We start from the raw sequence: 18036 nt of genomic DNA, 5'->3' as shown, positions 1-18036 counted from the left end.
GGTGCTGGTCCACCCTTAAGTGAGCTATTAGTGGAATCCTCGGGCTAGCGAACTAGAGGCGGGGACGTAGGCACAGTTGATCGAACCCCAATAACATATCATGTCTGTTTACATTTCTGCACTTTATATTTACCGCACATATATGTTATGGTATGAATGATGTGCATGATTTAAATTCCACGCATTTTATCTATCAACACATTTGGAATTGTGTAGAAAAACCCTAGGTTACCAAATCATATTGACTTCTGACTTAACCTAAGAGAAAAGTTTAAAATTTCCAATTCACCCCCTTTTGGGAATACACCAATTCTAATAGGTTCGTAGTGGGGTTCTCTAAACCATCTGGGCCTCTGACTCGATTGACTAGGAAGGTAGTTCAATTTGAGTGGACCAGTGATTGCGAGCATTGTTTTCTGGAGTTGAAGCACTGGCTGGTTACTGCATCGATTTTGACCATTCCTTTAGGGGATGGTGGGTTTGTGATTTATAGCGACGAGTCTCTAAGAGGTCTGGGATGTGTGCTTATGCAGCAGGGTAAGGTAGTAGTGCATGCTTCTCGGCATTTGAAAGAGTATGAGAAGAATTATCATACACATGATCTAGAGTTGGCTGCTGTTGTATATGCACTAAAGATCTGGCGACACTATTTGTATGGTGTGCAGTGTGAGATCTTCACTGATCATAAGAGCCTCGGGTATTTCTTCATGCAGAAGGAGTTGAATATGAGGCAGAGACGGTGGCTAGAGTTGATTAAGGACTACGATTGCATAATCAGTTATCACCCGGGGAAGGCTAATGTGGTTGCTGATGCGTTGAGTTAGAAGTCAGGGCCTGCGACTGTATCTGCAGTTGTAACTCAGTGTCACATCAAAACAGATCTGGGAAGCCTTGGCATGGAGTGGGTGGTAGGAGATCATTAGGCTTATCTTGCTAGTTTGGTGGTCCAACTGACTTTGTTTGAGCATATTAAGGTCGCCTAGGCTAGTGATGCAGAGTTGACAGAGGTTATGGAAAAGGTACAGCAGGGACTGGCTACAGAGTTTAACATCTCTAACAGAGGTGTGTTGAGGTTTGGGACCAGGCTATGTGTTCCGAACGATGATGAGATCAGAAGGACGATTTTGGAAGAAGCGCATCGTTCTTTGTATACGGTACATCCAGGTAGTACAAAGATGTATTGAGATTTTCGCGAGTCCTTTTGATGGTCTGGTATAAAGAGGCAGATTGCTTAGTTCATAGAGCAATGTCTGACGTGTCAACAGGTAAAAGCTAAACATCAGAGGTCGATAGGGCCGTTGTAGCCTTTGCCTATTCCGGTGTGGAAATGGGAGCATATTTCCATGGATTTTGTGATCGGTTTGCCACTAGCGCTTCATGGGCAGAATGCTATCTGAGTGATCGTGGATAGATTGACGAAATATACTCATTTCATACCAATGAAGGTTGGCTACCCTTTGAGTAGGCTAGCAGATATGTACGTGCATGAGATTGTGAGAATGCACGGAGTACCGGTGTCCATTGTATCAGATTGAGATCTGATGCTTACTTCTCGATTCTGGATGAGCTTGTAGGAGGCATTGGGGATGAAACTTACTTTCAGTATAGCGTTCCACCTCAGACTGATGGACAATCAGAGAGGACGATACAAATATTGGAAGATATGTTGCAAGCTTGTGTTAGACTTCAGTGGTAGCTATACAGTTTATGCCACTTGTAGAGTTCGCTTATAATAACAGCTTCCAGTCTAGTATCAAAATGGCACTGTTTGAGCCTTTGTATGATAGGAGGTGTCGATCGCCTTTGTGTTGGGATGAGGTTGGTGAACGTCAGGTGTTAGGACCTAAACTTGTGCAGTAGGCGTCTGAGAAGGTGGGTTTGATCTGGGAGAGGATTATATCAGCTCTGAGTCGGCAGAAGAGTTATGTAGATGTTCGCCACTGTGATTTGGAGTTCGAGGTGGGGGGTAAGTCTACGTATCGCTCCGATGAAAAGGGTGATGAGATTTTGGAGGAAGGGCAAGTGAGTCCGAGGTATATCGGACCATTCAAGGTTCTTGAGCGAGTGGGTTCAGTAGCCTACATGATTGCATTACCTCCAACACTTTTGAGGGTCCACGATGTGTTTCATGTCTCCATGTTGAGAAGGTACGTGTTGGATCCTTCACATATTATCAGCTACGATGAGTTGGAAATTGGGGATGCTTTAGCGTATGAGGAAATACGTGTTCAGGTTCTAGACCGTAAAGTTCAGAAGCTTCATACTAAGGAAATACCATTAGTAAAGGTATTGTGGCGGAACCACGAGGTTGAGGAAGCTTCTTGGGAACTAGAAACGGAAATACGCCGGAAGTATCCACAATTGTTTTGAGCACTTGTACGTTATCCTACTTTGGGTTAGGATAGGTGGTTATTCGTCGGGAGTGTGTGTATTGTGAACTCCTGAGACGGTTGTATATGTAACCACGGTATTCCTCCGTCATAAGTGAGAGTATATATGTGTATGTGTATGAGGGGGCTATGTTGTAGTAGTCGCCAGTTTTCTCCCTAGAATGTTGTATGTGTATTCAGCGGTATGAGTTTGTAAATGAGAGATGGCAAATTTCGAGGACAAAATTTTTTGTAAGGATGGGAGATTGTAAGAACCCGAACCGTGATAGATGGGTTTAAATAATTAAGAAAGGGGTAAAATTGGTATTTGAGCAGGCTTCGTCGACGAAGCTAGAGTTCGTCGATAAAGGCCATGCATCTTTTGTTGACGAAGTTTAGAAGCTTGTTGACGAGGAGAAGCCGAGGAGTTTCAGGAACCGGTGATATCAAGATTCGTCGACGAATCCTCCATATCATTGACGAGAGGACTATAGAGCCTCGTCGACAAGGACACCATCTCATCGACGAGTTTGCCCGGGTCAAAGGGGCTATAAATAGAAATTTCATTGCTTAACCATTAAGAAACTCAAATATCTTCTCTCTCTCTCTCTTTAGAACTCTCCCTACACTTCCTCTCTTTGGATTTCTTCTCCGATCGTCGTTAGAATCATGAATATGAAGTTACCATGAGGATCGTGAAAGGATTCTCTACAAGTTCTATGGATTAGAATCCCGTTTCGGAGATTTTTGGGTTTTGGCGTAAAATCGAGGTAAGACTCGATTTTCATTTTTGATCCGATAGTTTAGTAGAGAATAGTCTTGTGAGTACATTTTGTACTGTGATTTGTAGGTTTTAGAACTCGGTTCGCTGTTTAGGGGCCTTGGAGTTCAAGATTTACTATTCGGGGAAAAGGTAAGGGGAACTGTGTTTATATCAGTTATTTTTGAAATCGGACTCGGTGGAACTGTGGTTCACGGTCCTGTGTTTGTTTTGGTTACTCATTTGGGGGAATCTAACGGGGAAAACTATGGGTTTTTCATGATTACAGTTTCGGGAAAAAGGAGGTGACGGGCTGCATCCCTGGTTTTGTTGGAAACCAAGCGTATATATTGATTTATACTGTGTTATTGGGATGGCCGTGCCTTGACTTATTTTAAACTGTATATGTTTGGAAAACCATGATTTTAGATTACCAAATGGGTGTGGTTTGTTTGGTTATATGAGCATCCATGTGTGTGTGATTGATTGAAATGCTAGTAGGAACGCGGTTCCGAATTGTTCCAGGTACTAAGAGTGTCCAGCTCTATATCCGAGGGCGTATGAAATCGCTGGCCATAGGTTGGCAGAGGTTTGACTCTATATCTGAGGGCATGACCCTATTCCGGTAGATCAAGCCAAAGGGTGTGGATCCACCAGTTAGCGCCGATACGATGCCATGGGAGTTTGGGACTAGTCATGTGCCGATGGTGCCATGTTATGCGGGTTGGCTACAGGTCAACGCCGTATGTCGCGGTCCAGCTTCAGGTAGATGGGTGTGACGACACCGGGATTACTGATCATGTGTGTGTGTGCTTGTATGCACTGTTGTGAAATTAGTACTGGATTACATTTAACTGCATGTATGTTGTATCATGATAACACTCAAATGGCACACACCGATATAACCTGTGTTCTTCCTTACTGAGAGATGTCTCACCCATGTTGTACGAACATTTTTATAGGTCCTTTGAGTAACCGGAACTAGCGTCCTGATGTAGGGAGCGTAGTGGCCGGTGTACTGCGGGTAGCGCTTGGGTAAGTGCTAGGACTTGTATTTTGTGGGTTGTCATTTTGGGCCATGTTGGGCACCCGGTTGTACGTTGTTTGATGGAACCTTGATTCTGTCCTTGTATAGACTTTGGTATGGTACTACATATGTATATAGTATGACATTTTTCCGCTGCGTATATTCTGTTGTGTTTGGATGTGTATAGGGTGCCTAGGAACCCCACGGGGTCGGATCCTCATCCTTTGTACTGTATCTTTGGATGTTTTGTATGATATAGGTACTGATAGATTACATTTTCACCCCTGGGCCCCATTTCCGGGTTCGGGGCGTGACAAAAACCATGAGTTAGAAGGGCAACTATCTGTCCTTCACTTACTGCTAGTGAATGTAACCTAAAAGTTGTTGCTGCAATAGACATTTGATGAAGTAGTGCATGGATTTGATGTTTTGTTAGACCATCAATTCTCCATTCATGGATTTCATTACCTTGAAATATTTTTTAGAGTAACATGTCATTTGATTCTTCAAATAAAAGACTGGGAGGTGTTGGTTTTTTATAGTAAGTCCTCTCACTTTGATTTCTCCAATTCCTAATTTTATTAACTTCTAATTCTTCATTATCTTTAAAATTTGATTCAAGTGAATTAATAGCTTCTTTTTTTGATAGCATATTAATTTTTAGATTTGTAGTTTTATTGATAAGTTCATCAATTTTTTGAGTAAGTAATTCATTCTGCTTTTCAAACTTAAAATTTTTTAAGCTTTTGTTTGAAGTATTGATTGGTATTGGTTTTTCTAATTTAGGTTTTGTTTTGCTAGATTCTCCAATTTCGTAAGTGCTATTATTTTTTATTTCTAAAAGGTATTCTAAATGATTTTCAATTCTTGTTGATTGATCTGCCATCATTCGGAGTATTTGATTTGTATAATTGTTTTGACTAATTAATTGATCAACTTCTGAGTTTCCTTTAGTTTATTTGAATGGTGAGGTTGTAACCTCTGATCCTTTATAATGAATTTTAAAGGAGTTTTCAGGAGGGTGAATTGATGAGACAAATTGTTATCTATTAATTTCCAATTTTTCTTTTGGTTATGAATAGTATTTACCGATTGTTTTTGTTTAACAAAGTTGAAAAATGGAATATCTTTGCTTTTTTTTTTTGCATTTCTTTAAACCATTTTTTTTAAAATTTTTTCTCTTTCTTTTTCCTTGTAATCTTCAAAAATTGTCTCTATTTTCTCTATTAAGTTCATGCTTATAATCTTTCCTAATTTTTTCCATATCTAGTTCAAAGACTTTGTTAATTGTCATAATGATTTTCCTTTGGTGTTCTTCTTTTAGGATTTCTCTTTGATCTTCAGTTAAAATTTGAGATTCTGTTGGAGAGGTTGGTTTAGATACTTCTTGATAATATCCTTGAGGGATTTTTGGACCAAAATCGACTCCTTTTAATTTGAGATTTTTATTTGGTTTTGTAAAAGTTTAAAGGCTTGAAATACTTTTTCTTCCCGAGTCAATTGATTGTTTTGAAGATTGACCAACACTTCTACTTCTTGTTAATAATGTTTGAAAGTTAATTTTAGCATTACCACTTTCGTCTTGATTAATTTTTGTAGCAATCGTTTTTTGAATATTCGGGATGATTTCGTGATCAGTTTCATTTAAATTGTCGAATTCCCAATCTCCCCCGGCTTGAATCTCATGCCATAGAGGTTTCTTGGAATGAGATTCAAGTGTTTGCTCGTTAAAGTTTGATTGAAGCATAATTGTTTCACCTTTTTCATTAGTTTGAAGAGAGTTTGGAAGAACTGTTGAAGTTGTGGTTATGTAATAAACTTGATAAATCATTTCAAGGTTTGAACTTCTTGAATCCATATCATATCCTTTGATTTGAATATCGATAGTTAAAAGTTTGTATAATGATTTATCTGGAAAATTTGCTCTTATGTTTGGATAACATTCAAAATATATTGGTCCCTCAGCTATGTTTGATTCTAACATTCCTAATAGGGAATCGTTGAATTCATGATGCCTTGCATCACGAAGGACGACACAAACTGGGTTGTTTAATCTTGCCCTTGTTTGGGGAAACAGGCCTACTTGGACCGTCCCAATATAAATTCTATCATATTTTGAGTTAGAATGTTGGACTTGCTGGATATGTGCATCATGCAGCATTGCTGTGCCACTCCTGTCCAGGTGTTCACATCAGGTCAATAAGCTATAATACAATAACTTTGTATATAATGAAATTAGGTATGAATATGTGATAGCTCACTTGGGCAGGCATTCCAGGAGGTTTATTTAGAACAATAATGGGTGGATCCTAAATCAACAAAAGCAGAATGTATAATGAGTTGGAAGCAGAGAAATGTGATTCATGTAGAGTCTCAAAGTGTCAAATTAGGACCTTATACAACACAAGGCTACGTATGAAATTTATTTCTTCTTCTTGGCATGGCAACTCCGATTTCTCAGTTGGTGTCTCTTGAACAGTGATAGGAAGAAAGATTCGATCTCCTGAGTTCATTGGGTCTTTGGCTGCCACCTTCCAATAATTCAAGTATCAGATATCATTATGCAAATTAGAATGATAATTGTGAAAGGAACAGTCATCAACAAGCTTCTTCCTATAGCTCAATAGATAATCAAACAACCCAAACTTCTAACAATAAGCTATTTAATCAAATGCAAAGCAAAATCAGGGTTAATTTACCCTTCTGAGTCGACATTCATTTGCTTGAGCAGCATCAGAACGTGTGTTAGAGGATTCTCTTCGAACCTGTGACAAAGCAAAAGCTGAGAAACTGATTTTGCACTTAATACAACCACATATTCTAACCATTGACTTTGGCACTAGTATCAGCAGAACTTCAAGTATTTTGACAGATTATATTTTAAGCCATTTAGAAATTTTGTCAAAATTTAGATCGTCTTTAACCTTTGCTCCAAATAATAAGAACTTTTGAAACTTTCAACCCAAAATCTTTTGAGATTCCCTCTGGGAATGAAACTATGAATCCACCAACAATTCATCAGTTCCCAAATTGGAAACCAGAATCCGATGCATGTGATTTAGGGAGGAATTTGCTGCTACAATTGTGACAAGAAGAGTGCAACTTAATAACATATGGATTGCACCACTTCAGACACGCATAAAGGTCAAAAGTGACCTCATTGTTCATCACATTCTCAACAAGATGTGACCAAGGAATGGTGAAATAAGAATATGGTCACTTGATAATATGAAGAAAAAGTTCAGAAAATAAAAAAAATACAATGTCTGGTGTTGCAAAGTTTACTAATGCATACTTGTATGTGCACATTTTCTTTTGAATGGTTTACAAATGCATGTTTGATGGGCAATCAAGCTGACTGTACTTGTTTTTGCTCTTATTTTGGTGCATTTGTAATCTATGTTAGGTGTGCATAATTTTACAATTAAGAAAATCAAATTAGCCTATGTAAATGATGAATGGTTAAATTTTTTTTTTTATTGATTTGTAGAAATAGTGTTATGTTCTCTTTCTTTAGGTTTATAGTAATTTTTCATCAAATTTCATAGATTAATAAATTTTGAAATATTGGACCCATGTTTCGAAGAGATTTTATATTTAAATTTATTTGGTTTTTGAAATTTAGAATAGCAACCGAGAGGGGGGGTGAATTGGTATATTTAGATTAAACTTATTATTTTTTATTCTTACTTGTTTTAATTCAAAACAATAAAAGTAAATTAATTTATTTGCAATTTAAACCAAATCACACCACAAACTTAAAACAAAATACAATCCAATCAAATATAAAACTCAACCAATCATTCAAGAATAATTTTTCCCTTTGATAGAAGTCCTGCAACTGTTTTGCAAAGCCTATTTTGAATGAATTTTTATTGCTTTATCTCTTAACCAAGATTTCCGCAAATTAATCAACGTACTCCTTTTTAGGTTTCCGCAAACGGTTAATTAAAAACGTACTTTCTTAAATCAAGAGACTTCCTCGAATATGATGTACAAGCCCTGCAACCTGCACTTGATAAACACAGTATATAATGTGGAAAATGAAGAGAGTACGGAGAAGAAGAACACCAAGATTTACGAGGTTCGGCTTATTCCCAACATACGTCCTCACCTTTGGTCAATTCCACCAAAAGATTCTATTAAGTATGCTCTTTTACCGGGCAGAGCAAGCCTTCACAAAAATTCCCTCTTTTTAGGTAGAGAAACCTCTCCAAGCGAATAATCTTCACTTGGTGCAACGATCCAAACAATCTTTGAACCATCAACAATAGAAAAAGATTGCTATAATGATCTGTGTACAAAAGAAACTCTCAAAACAGAGTAGAATTGTACAAGTTAGAGCACAATCAATACTTCAATCAAATAAACAATAAATAAATTATGAAGCTCAAGTATTTAGAGATCATCAAGAGTTTGTTTTGGATAATCAAACTCAGTGTATGAATCTTGGCTTTGGTACTTTAGCAGAGTTTCAGAACTTTTCTCCCAGATGGAGTGTAAGTAATAGAAAGCTTTAAGATATTGAATGCTTTAATTTCAAGAGAGCTGAGTAATTGCTTGGATGATTGAATTCTTGAGATTAAAGGAGTATTTATAGGCATTCTTGGCTTAGTTTCCTTGTTCCATAAGTATCTTTGAGTGGTTTCCAAGTTTTTACAACGTTCATATTTTGAAAAACCAATTTTTGAAATTTGCCCATTGGGGTTTAAAAAGTAAAACCCGTGGAGTCAGTCGGCTGAACAGGCGACTGGGTAGTTAAAAAATCACAGGGTTAGTCGGCTGGACAGGTGACTAGCACCATTTTGTCTCCCAAAAATTATTTCAAGAAATTGTCAGTCGGCTGGCAAAACACAGTTCATTTTGAGTTAGTCGACTGACTGTCAGTTGGCTTGATAATTTTGCCTTGGTTAAGTCAGTCGGCTGGACAGACAAAAGATTGGTTTTTTTTTTTTTTTTTCTTTTTGATTTTTCCATTTCAGCTTTACACTTGTGATTTGATTTTTCATAAAATATTTTAGGGATTTAAAAAATGAGTTTCTTAAGTTCATATTGGTCCCTTAAAAAGCTTTATATTTTCTAAATTGTCACTTGATATGAAGTACTTACATCAAACTTTTCTTAAACATGATGCTTCAAGTCTTTGATAAGCCTCTTGACTTCAAGTCCCTCTTTATCTTTAAGCTTTTAAATATTGAGGCTTCAAGTCTTCTTCTTTACTGCTTGAAAAGATTTATTGAAGTTTTCTCTTGATATTCATAACTTGTTCTTTTGACATGATAAAAATGCACAACTTGTTCTCTTGATGATACTTTAATTCATAACTTCTTTCTCTTGTGTTGAGATATATATATTCTTGAAACAAAATCACTCAACAAGCAAGTTATACCAACGTCATTTGTTATCGTCAAAATAAGATTGAAAAGCCTCATTTGGCCAATAGTTTTGATAAAATGTAATACAAAATTATATTAAATTGTGTTTAAATCTATCAAAATCCAATTTTAAGAATCAAAATTCATACTTTCAAACATAGCATAAATATAATTGTGTTTGTTGAACAAATGGTGATCATATTATTTTTTATTGTGTAAAAAATGATAAAAATTATCACTATAAGTAGGGGTGGCAAAACGAGTTAACGGGTCGAGTTCAGGCGCATCATAAATGGGTTGAAGTTAAACAGGTTCGTGTTTGGATTGATCGATTTGTTAACGGGTGACTAAGTTAATAGAGTTCATTGCATGACTTTTAAGTATGAAAAGATATGTAGGTTGTAAAACAAAGACATGTTATGGGTATGAAGGATATAAATATAAGTACATGACGTAATATAAATTTAGGTAGTGTCTATATTTTTTTTTTTTTTTTTTTTTTTTTTCAATTCAAAGTTTTAAAATAATGTATTCATTCCTACATTTTTTCGTACTTTTTTTATTAGTCAACAAATACACCAAAATTAGGTGAAACAATTGATTTGAATAGAAGATAGGTTGAATCAAAAATTAACATTTATAAGACCCATAGGAGAAAGACATGAAATTAATGATATATGATTTCCAAGTATTACCAAATTGATTATGACTAAGACTAGGCAAATCCCATAGACATATGAAACAAAGGATTTAGAATTAATGTGTTTGACGTTGCAAAACTAGCTAAACTGCACAAGATTGGTAAAGATGAGATGAGTATTGACATTGATTTGATCAAACATTAGTGGTCACTAATAAAATATAAAAGAAGTTATAAATTAGTAAAACTTGCAAACCTCAAATGGATGAGGACAACTAAAGTTCTAGTGAGACTCTTTGTTGCCATTGTTGAAAATATTAAAACCTAAAGAAATTAATATGTGTAAAGAAAACAACAAAAAAGTAAGGCACAAATAGATAATTAGAAAGGAGACATCATGAACTTAAAATGAATATTTCAAATTTGGAGAGACACTAATATATATATATATATATATATATATATATATATATGTAATGTATAAAATATTGTATGTCGCGACATCCCTAACGGAACGAGGCGAATGAAAAATGTGATTGATAATTTTTCAGGAAAAATATAGTGTGGAGTCGTCACTAACCTTTTAGTGTGGTTAGAACACTTGATTGCTATCCAATTAAGGGTAGAATCGGTCTGCGTCACCAGAGTCGAGAGCGGGAGTTCGGTTATGCAAGGGGAAGGTATTAACACCCCCCATACGCCCATTCTTATGAATAGAACCTAATTAATTATAAAATTATCTCAAAGTAAATTCAAAAGCCTTTTATGTTACCCCTTTTGAGAATTGACAAAATCCAAATGTATATGAATGAATCACACAAATATTTACATTATATATATATATTTCCTTAGAACCGGGGTACATGAAGCTTGAAAAAGCTCATATCCTTTTGTTACAATCATAGGAAAGAAAATCAAGAAAATAGGTTAATAAAATACACTTCCATGATTTATTTATTTTTTTGAAATTTGTAGGGTTTTTCTAAGTATGAAAAATAATATTTCAGGAGATTTTTTTTGAATTTATTCGGGGATGAAAAATTTGCAAAGATAGATTTCCAACTTCAAAAATATTTTTTGTGTTTTTATGCAATTTTTGAACTTTTATAACATTTTTGATATTTTCCCCAAAATTTGAAATAACAAAAAGACAACTAAAGAAAAACCATGAAAATAAAGTCAAAAATGTTTTTGGAGTTTTCTTTTGAATTTCTTGAATTGTATTTTTTTTCTGATTTTTTCTTATTTTTATCTTTTGCTTTTTTTAATTTTTTTATTTATTTTAAAACCCAAATAAATAAATATGAAAATATAAGAAACCGGTTCAAATCACCTAAATATGCATAACTATAAACACGAAATAATTACAATCAGAAATAACAAACCAATAATAAAAAAAACTTTGCTGTATGACAATGGGCATGAAAAGAAAACCTAAATATTAAACATATAGCTTGAATATGAAATAATAAAACAAATATAATAACAAATAATGACTCTACATGCACACAATATCCATTTTATTAACTCACGCAATATCATTTGTTGTTTTCATTTCATTTCCATATTCCCACTTCCTTTCCATTTTCCATTACCATATCCATATCTAGCATATGAGTATCCTCGATAACCCATACACCTATGTCTGTAACTCATGGCTACCTTGAGGATTTTTCTCCACGCCATGTTTCCTCCCATGGTCAGGGTTGTGCGGCCTAAAGGCTGGATCTAACCATAGTTGGCCGACCCAGTTATATCAAATACTTGTCTGTAGTAACGAATGACCAGTCTTATACCTTGGTCCAGAATCCAAGGGTGTAATAACCCCAAGAAAAAAAAAATGGATATAGAAGATTAGTGGAGTGATTTCCACAAAAAAAAAAGAAAAATAAATAATTAATTAATCAAAATTATAAAAAAATTAAAATAAAAAAATTATTTTATTTTTATTTTTATTAATAAAATATATTATTATTATTAATTAAATATATTATTATTATTATTATAACACTCTTGAAGCTTTTAGCTTAAGGAGGTTTGAATATTTTTATTTATTTTATTTTATTTTGTTTGTTTCTTCTTCTTCTTCTTCTATTTCCTATGCACGCAGGTTCTCTCTCTCTCCTCTTATTCTCTTTCCCTCTCTTCTCGATTTCGTGGCGGATTTTCGCCCGATCGAAAATCGGAAGTTATCACTAGACTCTATATCTCCTAGGGTAAGTCAATTTTCCTTTTTTTCTTTATTTTCTTGTAAATTATAAGCCTGATTGACGAACGAACACCACCATGAGAATCTAGGGATGATTCTCTACAAGTCTAGTGGGACAAAATTCTTGTAGGGTCGTCGTGAGCAAAACCCCAAATTTGGGGTACGGTGATTATAAAGAGGCTTATTTTTAATTAATTATAATTAATTTGGAAATACTAAAATGTTGAGCATCTGGAGTTGAAGTATAATTTTCAGAATTTAGGGCTGGGTGAGCAACGCGTGTGTAATTTTGGGACCTATAGACAAAATTCAAAAAATTAAGTAGGGGTGTTAAATATTAGTTTTAATGTTAATTTGAGGTATATGGAGTCTAGGAAAGGTTAGATGGGTATTATTTTGAGAAAATAGGTTAATTAATCTGGGAAAAATGTAAACTGCAGGATTTGAATTTCGGGTGCCAAAGGCGTAGGATTTGGGTCCTAACGATACTTTTAGTAAGCCACGTAAGTGGAATAAATTATAGCAGCATTTTTAAAATTACCGTTTGAATTAATATATGAAAATGAGCATATTGTATTTTGCCTGAAAATTATTATGATACAAATATCAAATAAATTGTGTGGCATTTGAGTAATATTAATTTGTGATGCTTTGGAGTCTGAAACTAATATATTATGAATATTAGATGAAAACTGTGCGGCACATGATATGTGTTGAAAGATGTGAAACATAACAATGAGTATTTTTTGTGAAAATATTGAAATGAGAATGATTGATGTGATTAGTGAAAAATAATGAAATGTGATATTTATTTGTGAGTAGAAATTATTTGCATGAGAAATGAGTTTGTACAAATTACTGGTATGAGTATTTTGGGAAAATGTGAAAATACGTGAAATATGATATATATTATTACGAGATGATGAAATGTGTACAGAAAATGATGAGAATATTTATGTTGAACTAAATTGAGATATATTGAAATATGATGGATGAAATACCAATACCGCATAATGATTGCGGGTATGTGGTAGTGAACCTTGATGGATGGTTATGATATTGAGTATGGTACCGTTGCTAGTGGTGTTAGTACAACCACACAGACTCTTGGAGTGTGTGGCGTGACAGTCGACTAAGCCATTTTGTAGGATTGTTGGGCTCCCTGAGTCCGGATCAGGGTTATAGGCAAACAAGTCATACTACAAACGCGATATGTGCTATGATATTTGATCTAACCGGGTCAGCCAACTGCGGTTAGATCCAGCCTTTGGGCTACACAATCTTGACCATGGGGGAAAGCATGACGTGGATAGAAAGATCCTTAGGGTGGCCATGAGTTACAGATGCGATGTTGGTATTTGATACCAAGGATACTCATGAGCCGGAAAGAAAAATGAAAATGAAAAGTGAAAAAATGATAAAATTGGTTAAAATGAAAAATGAAAGAAAGAATGGAAATTGAGAAATAAAGAATGATAAATATGAAAAATGAACTGTGTGAGTTAATGACATAAATAATTGAGGCGAAGTGAAACTCTTTGCTTGAGGGCTTACTAAGTAAGGTGAGTACCCTAGTAGGTATTAGATGTGGTCATACCTGAGTGCATAACGTGTTAGGGCAGAGGGAAGCTACTTGTATGGGCGGGTATGTTGGGGATAGATCTATGAGCAACAATTGCACACGAGCAAAAATACACAAACAAGAATGGAACACCAGATTTACGTGGTTCGGTCCAATGTGACCTATGTCCACGGGAGAGCAGAAAATCCATTATAATCATCGGGAGAATTACACAAGGAGAAGGAGGAGGCTACTGCCCTTAACTCCTCTCTCAACTCTCACTACAAGGATTCACTCTGCCTCACACACATCACTCTGCAACTGACACAACACAGCACCGCACAACTCTCTGCAACTTCACCACACACTGCTGCAATTCACCGCATTAGCACACACAATTACAAACACATATATATACACATGGGAGGGGGAAGAAGTCAAATATGGAAGCTGTAATGTCAACATGGTTGGCTGATTATTGGTGGCCGTCCATCTCCAGCTTCAACATTTTCTGCTGGGTGGTGCGGCTGCCGACACTTATATGAGCTACACATCCTAACAATCTCCACCTTGGCGAGTATCAACTCCCAAGTCCACAGCTTCACCTTGATATGAACTCCATCAATGCAAGTCTTCATAGCTTGGTTCAAACGTCTGAACCATGTAGAGAGTACCACCTTCTTCATCAGCAAACCAAACTCATCTGTTCGTTTCTGATGACGTGCTGCTATCATCATCTGAGGTCAAACCACTAACCACCGTGGTTCCCATCAATTGATATAGCCCACGAGACTCCTTCCCAGTGAATATCTTTGAGTCACATCATGTCACCTCCATAGCTCCACCTGCGACAGAGACTTGACAGCCCTTAGAATCTAACCGACTAAGGGAGATCAAGTTTCTTTGCATCCTTGGTACGAAGCTTACATCATCCAAAATATAGACCGCTCCAATAGGCATCTTCAGCTTCACAAATCCGATCCCTCTGACATCGCATGAAGACCCATCACCGAGTGATACCATATCGTGAACTTCTTTGAAAGAATAAAAAAATTATTTCTTAAAGCAAACATGAACTGAACTCCCAGAGTCCAAAACCCATCTATCATCGTTTGGATTGCTATGTGCATTTATGTTCTTCTTCATCAATTTTAAGCACTCTCTCTTCATATGGCCGTGCCTTTTGCAGTATCGACACTGCACATTTCTTCGACTGATTTGTTGACGCGAGCTGCTCACCGTTACAAGGACCTCGTCATTGGCATGCCATGAGACATGCTCCGATACATTGACACAGTATCGTGTCTTCTTTTCTTCTTCATATCGTTTTCTATCTTCACAGTCCCTCTTGAAGTGCCCCTTTTTATCACACCAGAAACATACGACTTCGCTCATATCTCGTCCTCTTGATTTTGAACGCCATTGCTTACCTTCGAACTTTCGATCTTTACTTCTTCCTTGTCTCTGACTGTTAGCTACCAAAGCTTGATCACGAGACGTCACAATTGACTTTCTTAACGTCTCAGAATCTTGAAGTGATGCCATCACATCATCCAACTTCAAGGTTTCCTTCCCCACGAGCAATGCAGTTACCAGACCATCAGATAAAGCTGGTAAAGACGACAAAAGTAGAATTGCCTTATCTTCTTCATCAATCTTTACACCAAGGCTCAACAACTGGGTTAAAATCTTGTTATAATCATTTATGTGATCAAAAAGGCTGCTTCCCTTGTTCATTCGAAGTTGATACAATTTTTTCTTCAAAAACAATTTATTGGTAAGGGACTTCGCCATATACCTTTGCTCTAATTTCTTCTAGAGCTCCATTGGTGAGGTTTCGTCTAACACTGAGTACTTAACTTTATTTGCCAGACACAATCGAATTGTGCTAACCGTCTTCATCTCTAATTCGGTCCAATCATCATCTTTGAAATCATCTGACTTCTTCCCAATCGACGGCTTGATCAAGCCTTCATGAACCAAAATATCTTTCACTGTGCTCTGCCATAAACTAAAGTTGTTCCGCCCATCGAACTTCTCCACCTCAAACTTTGAAGTGCCAATACTTGCCATTATGCTCCGAATCGCAAAAAACGGACACCGCCAATGGCTCCATAACGAATGAAAACATTAGAAATGGTTCAAGCCGCTTGAAAAATTGACCCGAAGTGGCTCTGAAAAGGCTGGTCAAACTTCAGGTCAAATCAGTCAAGAAAAGTCAACTATCCGTTAACTTTAACGGAATATTCCTCCATTAACGGAATATCCCTGACGACGTTGATGGCCACTGATGCCGTATGATGACATGGCACAGTGGACCCCACTTCTTGTTGTGTCCTAAGACCCACCTTTTGTGGGCTCCACTGCAGACGTGGCACGGGACCACCTCCTGTGGGGCCCACCTGCTGACGTGACTGTACGGACTGCTGATGTGTCATCGAGTCCCCTGCTTACATGGCCGCTGACTGTGTGGCTGACCCAGCACTGACATGGCCTGACGCTGGCTAACGCGGCGCTGACTCAGCGCTTACGTGGCCGCTAACGTCAGCATCTTCAACCTTTGAATCATATGCCAGACATTCGCCGGTGCATGGGCGCGCATGAGGACACCTTCCGATCAGTTGCCAGCACTTAAAGGTGTCTGACAACGTGGTTTTTACGTCGGTGGCACGTGGAAGCACATGTGGCTTCGTCCGAGCTCCGTTTGAGCTCCGATTACTGCCGTTGGCTTCATCTTGGTGAGAGGAATGTTATGGTGGTCTCAAAACGGAGTTTCGAGCTACTGGGCAGAGGCTCAAACCTGGGAATTTTGCTTCGATCCGACGATTTTACTCCAACCTCGCTCTGATATCATTTGTTGGGGATAGATCTATGAGCAATAATCGCACACGAGCAAAAATACACAAACAAGAATGGAACACCAGATTTACGTGGTTCGGTCCACTGTGACCTACGTCCACGGGAGAGCAGAAAATCCATTATAATCATCTGGAGAATTACACAAGGAGAATGAGGAGGCTACTGCCCTTAACTCCTCTCTCAACTCTCACTACAAGGATTCACTCTGCCTCACACACATCACTCTGCAACTGACACAACACAGCACCGCACAACTCTCTGCAACTTCACCACACACTGCTGCAATTCACCGCACTAGCACACACAATTACAAACACATATATATACACATGGGAGGGGGAAGAAGTCAAATATGGAAGCTGTAATGTCAACGTGATAGGTAGATTGTTGGTGGCCGTCCATCTCTAGCTTCAACATTTTCTACTGGGTGGTGCGGCTGCCGACACTCATACGAGCCACACATCTTAACAGGGTATTCTTCCCTATTCTCAGGAACTTCGCAGATAATTATGTGTTGGAAATCATTGAATTTAAGAAATGGTTTTAAAGCTTATAAAAGCTTGGGTTGTATATCTATATGACTATGAGAATATATCTGCGAGTGTATTTTCTCAAATGAAATGTTATTTTTAAAAGTAAAGCATATTATAACGGAACTCATATGACCACATACTATAAATAATTTATTCTTTCTTGCTGAAATGTGTCTCACCCAAATTATCTAAATTTTTCAGGGGACAAAGATAGACCAGGCGATAGAGCTCCGTGACCATTAGAAGCTGAGACCCTGACACACAGGGTGAGTTTCTAGACTAGGGGAGGTGTAATTCCCCTAGTGTTGGGTAGTTTTTGAATTTGTGATAATGATGTATATGCGTGTATGTAGATACTTTGGGTATTATATTTTGAATGATATAAATATACTGTCTTCTGCTGTTAGGTTGTATAATAGAATAACTTTTTACCTAGTACCCAATGCGGATCGGGTCGTACGAATGATAGTAAGATTGATAACGTGATCGATTTATGAATGAATATTTATTTATTATTGATTGAAAAAAAAATTTGTATGAAAATCGGGGCGTCACAAGGGGGCAATATATAACTCTTCTCTGGTCCATTCATACTGTCTCGCCACATGCTCCTCGAGTTCATGTGGTTGCACTTTTCATTCGTTAGTATCAGTACCGTGCTCGATATCCTAACCCATCGCTTGGGTTTACATATTCATTCCAT

Source organism: Malania oleifera, chromosome 6 (genome assembly GCF_029873635.1).
Source record: "Malania oleifera isolate guangnan ecotype guangnan chromosome 6, ASM2987363v1, whole genome shotgun sequence".
NCBI lineage: Eukaryota > Viridiplantae > Streptophyta > Magnoliopsida > Santalales > Ximeniaceae > Malania > Malania oleifera.
The sequence above is the reverse complement of the archived record's forward strand: the minus strand, read 5'-3'. Positions refer to the sequence as shown.